The sequence below is a fragment of the Helianthus annuus genome, chromosome 11 (genome assembly GCF_002127325.2).
Source record: "Helianthus annuus cultivar XRQ/B chromosome 11, HanXRQr2.0-SUNRISE, whole genome shotgun sequence".
In the NCBI taxonomy this organism is placed as follows: domain Eukaryota; kingdom Viridiplantae; phylum Streptophyta; class Magnoliopsida; order Asterales; family Asteraceae; genus Helianthus; species Helianthus annuus.
Window position 1 is genome coordinate 54,855,267 of NC_035443.2, and position 9,793 is coordinate 54,865,059.

Below are 9,793 nucleotides of genomic sequence, written 5' to 3' on the forward strand. Positions count from 1 at the left end.
GAATTCCAGGTCGGTGACCGGGTTCTACTTAAAGTCTCACCCTGGAAGGGTGTGGTTCGCTTTGGTAAACGGGGCAAGCTTAATCCGCGTTATATCGGACCATTTGAAATTACCGAGAAGATCGGTAAGGTTGCTTATAGATTGAACCTGCCTGAAGAACTGAGTGCGGTACACAACGTTTTCCACGTATCTAACCTGAAGAAGTGTTTGTCGGATGAAACGCTTGTGATTCCTTTCAAGGAACTAACTATTGATGAACAGCTACACTTTACTGAGGAACCAATCGAGATCACGGATCGAGTGATCAAAACCCTCAAACGTAGCCAGATACCTCTCGTACGAGTCCGTTGGAACTCGCGACGTGGCCCAGAGTATACCTGGGAGCGGGAAGACCAGATGAAGCACAAGTATCCCCAGTTGTTCCCTAACGAAAACCCCAGCACTGAAGCTACAACCGAATTTCGGGACGAAATTCCAAACTAACGGGGGGATGATGTGACACCCCGTGGAAACGCTTTCACTTACGCTAGCTTGACAGTGGTTGCCTTAACTTTCGGGACGAAAGTTCTTAAAACTTGGGGATAATGTGACACTTCGGATTTTCCCGGATAACCTTTCGATGTAACGTTTCGTGTACGTATTTTATTAAATGAAAACGATGAATTATCTGTTATATCGTGTTATGTGTACGTATATATATATATATGTAGGCGTGTATGTATATAAGTGAGATGAGCCGGAACCTTGAATACACTCGAGACCCGACTCGAGACCGCTTAGTCTCGAGTGAGCAGTGAATTGGGCCAGTTTGGACCTTGCAACACTCCTTAGCCCACCCTCTTATAACCGACACACACACACACACCCTAACCCACTTGTTACACTATATAAACCAACCCTCCCATCCCTTAACCATTTTTACAACACTCCTCTCACAACACTCTCATACTCTCCTCTCATCTCTCTCACTAAAAACCCTAAGAATTCTAGCAACCAAGATCACTTCCTCACCATCTCATCTCTCTCGGGTCCAACCATAGCATCAAGGCTCGCGGATTCAAGCTCAAGGTCATCTTTCGGAGCTTAGTTTATCGAATTCTTGGACCACTACTTCCAACCGGTTAGCATGAATATTTCTACAAGTTGTTTTGCTTTGCTTGTTACTAAATGATGCTTGTAGCCTCTTGTTATGTTATCCGATTGATGCATTTAGGACCTAAAGATCATAATCATGTATGTGTTGTTTGCTATGATTATCCGGTTAGATATGGGAGTTTGATTTAAATCGTTGCTAGTTGTAAGGATTTAATTAAAGGATTTATGCATGATTTAAGGTTGAATGTTCATGAATTGTGCGTTATCCGGCTGGTTATATTTTCGTTGGTTAAATAGTTTTGTTATTCGGTTGTTGATAAGGGTTGGTTAGATGGTTTTGTGCATGGTTTTGGGTTATAAAGGATGATTGTGGTGATGAATATTGTTTGATTATTGTTCGTGTAAATGATGAACAGTTTGAAGATGGTTTGTATATTCAAAAATATGTGTGTTTGATCCATTTTAGACAAGGGTTAGACAAGAAAACATGTTTTAGTGGCATAGTACAATCTGATTTCATGAAATTGCAATTCTATTGGCCAGTACTGTTTGCAGGTTCTAGAAGGATTTCTGTGCACATAATCGCGGTTGCGAGTCGGAACCTTTGGTTGCGACTCGAGACCACAGCAGGATTTGTCGAGACCTCCCGGTTGCGAGTCGTAATCAACGCGTATCGAATCCGGTTGCGAGTCGTAACCACTGCTACTGAGTCGGAACTGCTGGTTGCGAGTCGTAACCTCTGGTTGCGACTCGTAATCAAAACGTGACGGACCGAGACCTCAGTTGCGAGTCGCAACCTCGGTTGCGAGTCACTCTTGTCTCGACTGGACTGTTTTAGGGTCATTGGGCTTTTGACTGTTGGGCTTACTGTTGACTGGACTGCATGTTTGTCACTGTTGGTTATATGTTAGGGCTGACCCAATGACCCAACTGTTTGTTTGTTCGTATGTTATACGTGTTTGCTATATGTATTTGCCATACGTGTTCACTATGTGTTACTAGTACCCGACTTGACCCATATTTGGTAACCATGTTAGGACGTGGTGACCAACATACTTGACCGGGTAAAAATATCTACCGAGCAACCCAAGGTGAGTTCACAACTTAAAAGCATGCGTCCCGGTGGTTTGGGACACGAGACTAAAGCAACCCTATCCCCTTGTAAAGGGGATACCATTTATATTCCTTCCCTAGTTATTGGGAACAAACTTACTTTTCCCTTCCCTTGTCATTGGGAAGCCTTTTAGTTAATTACTGTTTATACGGAATGCAACCAACGGCACTAAACGCAACTCTATCACTCAAGTCCCTACTACATAATACCGATTAGTCGCCGGGGCCAGGCGAACGGGTTATTAGTTGATAGCGCTATTTAGGTTTTACCAGCCTCACACCGTGCCATGGTATGGGATCGGTCGTGAACTAATATACTCAGGCATCAGTCAATGATGATAGAACATTGACATCGGGGCATCCTGCGGAAACGCAAACGGTTACCTAGTGTTCGGTATTGGAAAAACAGTTTAGTCGCTAACTTTTGGGGTAGCTCCCCATGGCATGTATAAACGGATAAATTAACTGGTGAAACGAGTTTTTGGTAATTAAAACTGGACAACTAGTGAACTCACTCAGCATTATTGTTGACTCCCTTACTGCATGCTTTGCAGGTGGCCAGTGACTGGAGCAGCTACTTGGGATGTGTAGTGGTCGTCTGCCCGTGTGTTGGGCATTTATCATGACTTACCTTATGAACGTTGTTTAAAACTGTTATTTATGCTTCCGCTACTTATTACTGTTTGAACTTGAAACCTTAAACTCTGAACTTGATATTTGCTAATCTCATGGTTAGTAAGTATTACTTTTTATTATCAACTTAATTAGTCAGTATAATTAGTGGCTGGATCCTGGTCAGTCACGCCCTCGAAGCGGGAGTTATCCGCAGGTGGATTTTGGGGGTGTGACAACATGGCCCAGAATTCACGTGGGAGCGTGAGGATCGCATGAAGGAAAAGTACCCACATTTATTCCCCAAGACCCCTGCATCTAGTAGCAGAACTAAAATTTCGGGATGAAATTTTCTTAACAGGGGGAGAATGTGACAACCCTCACAATTACAGGTATCCGTACAATTAATTAATATTAAATTTGTGCTTAATGACTGTGCTTAAATACAACTGATGATTTAAACTGCTTTCTGATTTCTGTATCATACATACATGTGCATCACATTTCATATGGTCACACCATTTATTACAAACAAACTTTAGTGACATACTTGATGCACAAAGCACAGTTAGCACAGTGAGCGGATAATAAAGAAACATGCTGACAATGCCAGCACATAGACAGACAATGTTTTGAGGCCCAGTATGAGCCAGAGACAAGGTACTACACTAGTAGGGAGTGTAGGGAAGTAAGGACCATAAAACTGCATCACTAGGTGATAGTTTAGGTGCCGGAAAGTGCCTAAAACCCACTCTAAGTGTAGAATTCTGCATTTATTAACAAAATTCAGCATTTTTTTACATGCTAGTAACATGCAAAAATATGGCAAAAGGGTCCTGTATGCTTTCCTAAGTGCCGGGAATTAAAAGTGTCACAAAAAGTTACATAAAAGACACTATACGGAATAACTTAGCACTTTAACGGAACGGTATCTAACCGAACAACCGGACATTACCTGGAACACAAAAATATTATTAAAAACATTGTTTTTATTTTTCCGAGCTAGTTATGGTCCCCGAGCACTATAACACACTGCATAATACATGTAATACACTAAACACTAGACTTTTACCACATAACCTTCCACTAACTAAATTACTTACCATCAAGATACATTTTACCCCCCCCCCTTTTGTAACCGTCCCCTAGGGACCCCACCATAAGATTTTTATAAATCTTCCGTATCTTCCTAATGATATTCCTTGGAATTGAGTTGATTTGGTTTGTACTTCACTAGACATATTAACCTTTGGTTAAAAGAGTTTTAAGTTTATAAATAACCATTATTTCATTCACTTAAATCACCACAAAATTCTTTCTTCTTCGTCCCCATAGCTACGGCCGAACATACCCATACATCCCCACCCATTTTCGATTTTCATTCAAGTATTCCAAGTGCACTACAAGGTGATTAACGAGGCTCGGTGCTCACGGAACTTGAAGGACCACCTACGTTTGCTATTATCCTCCACATTTTCACTTGTGAACTTCCCTATCTTTAAGCTAGTTGTAAGCTTCTTGTTAACCCTTGTTTACTTCATATTTTTAGTGGTTAAAGCTTACATTATGATGAAATAACTTGAACACTAAAGATCATGCACATAAGTCTTGAACATAAAGCTTTACATAATATGAAAAATGAATGAAACATAATGAAATATTACTAGAATGATATTGTCTTGGTTATGTTGATGATTGATTGGTGATTTCTTGGTAGTATGATGATAGTCATCATATGAAACTTGTATAATTTATACTAAAACACTTGTGTGAATATTTGTTTACCATATGGAATAGTTATATTATTTTAGGGTAAAATAATATAACTTACAAGTTACCATGAAAATTACAACTCCAAAATAATACCAGAAATCTCACGGAATAAATCTTTATTTTGGAAACTAAAGAAGTGAAAATATATTATTTTTGGGAAAAATATATATATTTTGGAATACGTTATTTTTGGACAAATAAGTTATATATATTTTCTATGTGGGACTTAAAAATATATTATTTTGGAACTATAATATACGTGTATGAATATCCCTATCCTTGGGAAGGAAATACGGAAATTAAAATACTTGTGAAGTATTAATACAAGAATATTGTTTACACAATTATTCCAAAATTTAATATAATTTAAAGTTAAAATAATTATTATTTTAACAAATAATTATAACTTGGAATAACATTCAGAGACATAAGAAAACGCAACTCAAAACATTAAACTCTAAGCCAAGGCACGGCCCGTTCATCTAATAGACATTAGTACGTTGTAGGTTGTCGTGTAGCTGGCAAAGCTTGAGTTACTGGTACGAGACGCACTACTGTGAGTTCATGTCCCCCTTTTCTTTAAACTGTTTTGTTTACTTACTTCGGGGGTGAAATACATGTTACAAAGGGATACTTACAATACTATTGGTGTGATTAGCCTAGGAAAGAACCATAGATCATGTGATAGGGTAGGCGGATACTTGGGACCATTAATCCCCGTATCAGGACCGAGGGGCATGAGTGATAGATCTATTTGGGTGTAGCGAGCCCACACCCCTGTGGCCAGGGTGGCCCATTGTGGTGACTATGTCTTCCAGTCGGGAGCCCGGTACAACTTTGCTAGGTTTGAGTCTTCCTACACCGTCACACATATCAGTGGCCTTGCAAACCATTGGTGATCTTTTCCTTATTTGCAATCATACCGGGACATACATACATTGTTTACAAAGGTTTACACATACTCACTTACACATGAACTCGCTCAACTTTTGTTGATTTTTCAAACTACATGTATTTTAGGGAATTAGTGGATCTGGCGGAGTATGCATGTGTCAAGCTGCGTAGTGAAATAAAGATGTCATCCGGGGTTGTTGAGTTTAGGAGGTGTATCCCTTTCCTGGACGGGATACATAATTCTAAACTCGGGTTTTTATTTACGTACTTTTGTTGAGTCTTTGTGAACTCAGTTAAACATGTCATGGTTTGTAACTTATTTTAAGTGTCGATGTTTTCAAACAATGGTGTTGTGGTATTTTCTCACTTTAATTAATGGATGAACATCTCGTATTTTTATCATATAGCATTGTTGTGGTTGTTGCTATGGTATTAAGTAGTCACACCAAAATAACCACGCTTCCGCAAAAGTCAGGGTGTGACAGTGTACGAAGTCCAAGTGATAGCCCAAGTGTCCCAATGCATTTACCACTTTCCCAAGAATCAAGGAAAGCAAATAGAATCCTCCTAACAATACCCCCGAGAAATGGGGAGGTGCATTCTCCTATTGCGCTACTATTGTTAAGGCGGAACTACACATAAGGATTAAACGTTCACATAGCATAAAGTATCAAGAATCAAGAATCCGAAAAGTATCAAGTTTCACATTTACAGAGTATAGAGTATGATTTCAAACAAGTTTCAAGTATTAAGTTTATAGAATACATGTTGCATCCCAATAGTTTAAAACGAAAAGGGATCAAGTATACTCACAGCGGCTGCTAAGTATCGACACCTACTACTTAGATTAAAGGGAGCTCGGAAATTAGCCTGATTATAGTTCCATAAATAAGCGTCGGACAGAATAACGAGAATCGTGCAAAGTGTCGAATCAGCCCCCCCGATCGGATGGTCATCCGGTCGGATGACTTATTAGGTTCAAACGGACCACCATCCAATCGGATGGTCATCCGGACGGATGGCCATTCGATCGAATGGTCATTCGATCTAAAAGTGAGTTTCTAAAAATGTTTAACTTTTGAAGTTTTCATTGTAGCATAAATACAAGTCGTTCGATCGGATGGTCATCCGATCGGATGACCGTCCGGTCGAATGACTATTTGAGTGTAAGTTTCAAAGTTCAAAGGTCTCATTCAAATAGTTTAAGTGTTGAAGTTTGCTGAGCTAGCCCACCTGGTCGGACGGTCATCCGATCGGACGGCCGTCCGATCAGATGGTCGTTCGTCCTTGGTATCCTCGTCTCTTGAAACGTTGTAAATTTCTAAGTTTGAGTTTGACTGAGACGACATGGTAACGTATCGAGACAACGGAAGCTCACCAAAGTTTAGCTCGCCTGATCGGATGGGAATCACCCCGTTCGATCAGACGGCTGTTCTTGGCTGAGTTTCTTGCCTGACCCGTAATCCGGTCATCTTCTCCGGTGATAATCCATTTCCAAGCCGACTCCAGACTAATCATCAAGTCTACAGTCTGTTTGGGTCCGGATTTCACCATCTTAGGTAAAAAGTTAAGAAAGTTTGAAGAATAACATGAGTTTAGCTGAAAATGTGCCGATTCAATAAAGATTCAAGATAAAACACATAGAAATCCCTTAGATCTGAGCTAACACTTGACGGAAATGACATCACACAGTCGGTTGTACAAACCGCCATGATGACGTCACCTTCAAGAGCTCGAAACTTAGTGATTTCATGGTGAAAAGTGTGATTTCGATGGAGAATCATGTAAAGAATAGTGTAATGATCAAGGTTGTACAAGAATCTAAGGGAAAACTTACAAGAATCGCCGGAAAATGGAAGAAAAGTGAAGTGCGTGCACCTGGATCGGAGGGGACTGTCACATCAGTGAAGAATGATGTGACAGGTCCTATTTATAGTGCCAGAGTGTGAGTAAGGCGGTGCAAGGAGCTGGATCGGATGGCTGTTCGGTCGAATGGCCCTTCGATCGGATGGTCATCCGATCGGATGTCCATTCGGACTGTCCAATCCGTTTTGCAACTTTTCCGTCTTTGGTTCGTTTTGCGAGCTAGATTAAGCGTTGCGTTGCGTATTATTGTACAAGATTACTTAGTTACACCACAGTTTCCAAGTTTACATAAGTGTCATGTCTCTAGTCTCTCGTTTAACCAAGTCTCAAGTTTCACGAGTCTCAAGAGTCAGGAGTCAAGAATCAAGTGTCAAGAATCTAGTTTCAAAGTATCAAGTATCTAGTGTTAAGTATCAAGTATCAAGGCTCAAGTATCAAGAATCAAGTGTCAAGAGTCAAGTATCAAAAATCGAGTATTTAGAATTTAGTATCAAGAATCAAGCATCAAGAAGCAAGTATCTCGAATTTAATATCAAGAATCAAGAATCATTAAGAATCAAGTATCGTAGTATTAAGATTCACAAAGTTTCAAGTATCATCAGAGTTTCGAGATTCAAGTATCAAAGAGTCAAGTTTCACATAGTAAAAGGACTAAAATTGACAAAAGCTAAAAGTTCAGGGACGCAGGGCATTACAAGTCAGATGGTATCGGTGTTTATTTATTTGGCAGCGGAATTCATACATCAGGACCGTAGTTAGGAAATATTTTTATCAGAGTTAAACACTAAACTTTTATAATAATAAATAGGATAAAATCCAAGTTTCATTTGATAATACAAGTGTAGGGATAAACCCAAATTATTGAAAACTTAAACTCTGTTTCTTATTTGGTAACTTTTATAGCCACAACTTTAAGCCTTCAGTGCTCTCCAGTTGGCTTCTATTAGCTTCACATTAGTTACCTGAAACGCGTTTTAAAAAGGTTTTATCAGCAAGAAATACTGGCGAGTGCATCCCAGTTTAATTAAAACAATCTTGATGACTTTACAGTATTAAGGTTTACAATGTTTATATCTATCCAATTATTCAATACAGTATTGCTACTGGGCAACCTTTTGTCCCCCGTGCTTGCGGTCATGCTACTCTTCGCAATAGTAACGAGTGTCAAGTAATGTATACAAAACCCCACATACTGATGATAATTGTAGAATTACAAAAACTTAATCACTGTAAGTGCCGTGATAATTATTTAGGGTTTTGTAAAATATTTGACTCATATAAATAAGATGTATTCACAAAAAGGTTTACAAAAAGAGAATGACTCACTTTGCTGATTTAAGTGATACTATTATAGCTTCCTGTGATTATCCTGGTTATTATCTATTAAAGTTAAACAATGCACACGTGTTAGTAAGATAACCCAAATCACATTAAACGTCCAACTCGAGATAGAACTCCAATGATTGAGTTAGGCAGAGCCTCGACATGCATTACGGAGTCCTAGATCAATCGGGTGTAACACGAGACAGAACTCCAATGACTGAGTCAGGCAGAGCCTTGACATGCGTTACGAAGCCCTAAATCAATCGGGTAGGGTAACTGATATGTGATCGGGAGTTATAATACTTACAACGAGGCAGAGCTTCGCTTTAGAGGGGTATAATATCCTGAGTATTTAAACTATCAGAAGTTTGAGAGAGAATTTCAGAAATGAACGACGATCAAATGAGGCCTGAAGCCTCTTTTATAGGCTGGCCGAGGGGTGACTCGCGGCCCACGAAGCCCCCTTCTTTTCTTTCGCGGCCCGCGACAAAGGTTGACTAGGGCGTAGCTTAGGTGAGTCAAGGGGTAGGCTCGTCGGGTAACCGGACACGTGGAGCAATGCCGTCTGTAAAACAAAGGGGCTCGCGCCCCGCGACAGACCCTGAGCAATGGGTCGCGGCCCGCGAGGGCTTCGGGTATCGACTTTTATTTGATTTTTAAAAATATTAAGGTATTTTAAGCTCGTTTCTCGTATACGCGGTATATTTTAGGATGTTTAGGGTTAAGTTAAGGGATGTTAGGAGGGTTGTTATAAACCACATTTTGTATCATTTTGAGTAAACTGACTCTTTTTTTGACAAAAGAGATTTCATATAAAACAAAGAAAGCTACATTCTTATATCATGTAGCCAACATAATATAGCCAACATAGAACAAATGTGAAAACCAACATTCTCTAAAAAAGGTTAACTTTTAGGACACATTCAAAACAATGGTTTGAACACATGCTTAAACCATGATGATACATGCAAGTGTTTTGGAATGGACTAATTCTTTATGTTTCTACCACGATAATTTAAGTCGCATATCAATAAACCAAGACAGTAAAAAAGGTCTAAAGGTGAAAAATTAAGATTGTTGAAACTTATTTTTTGGGTAAGAAGAGAAATGTACCCTC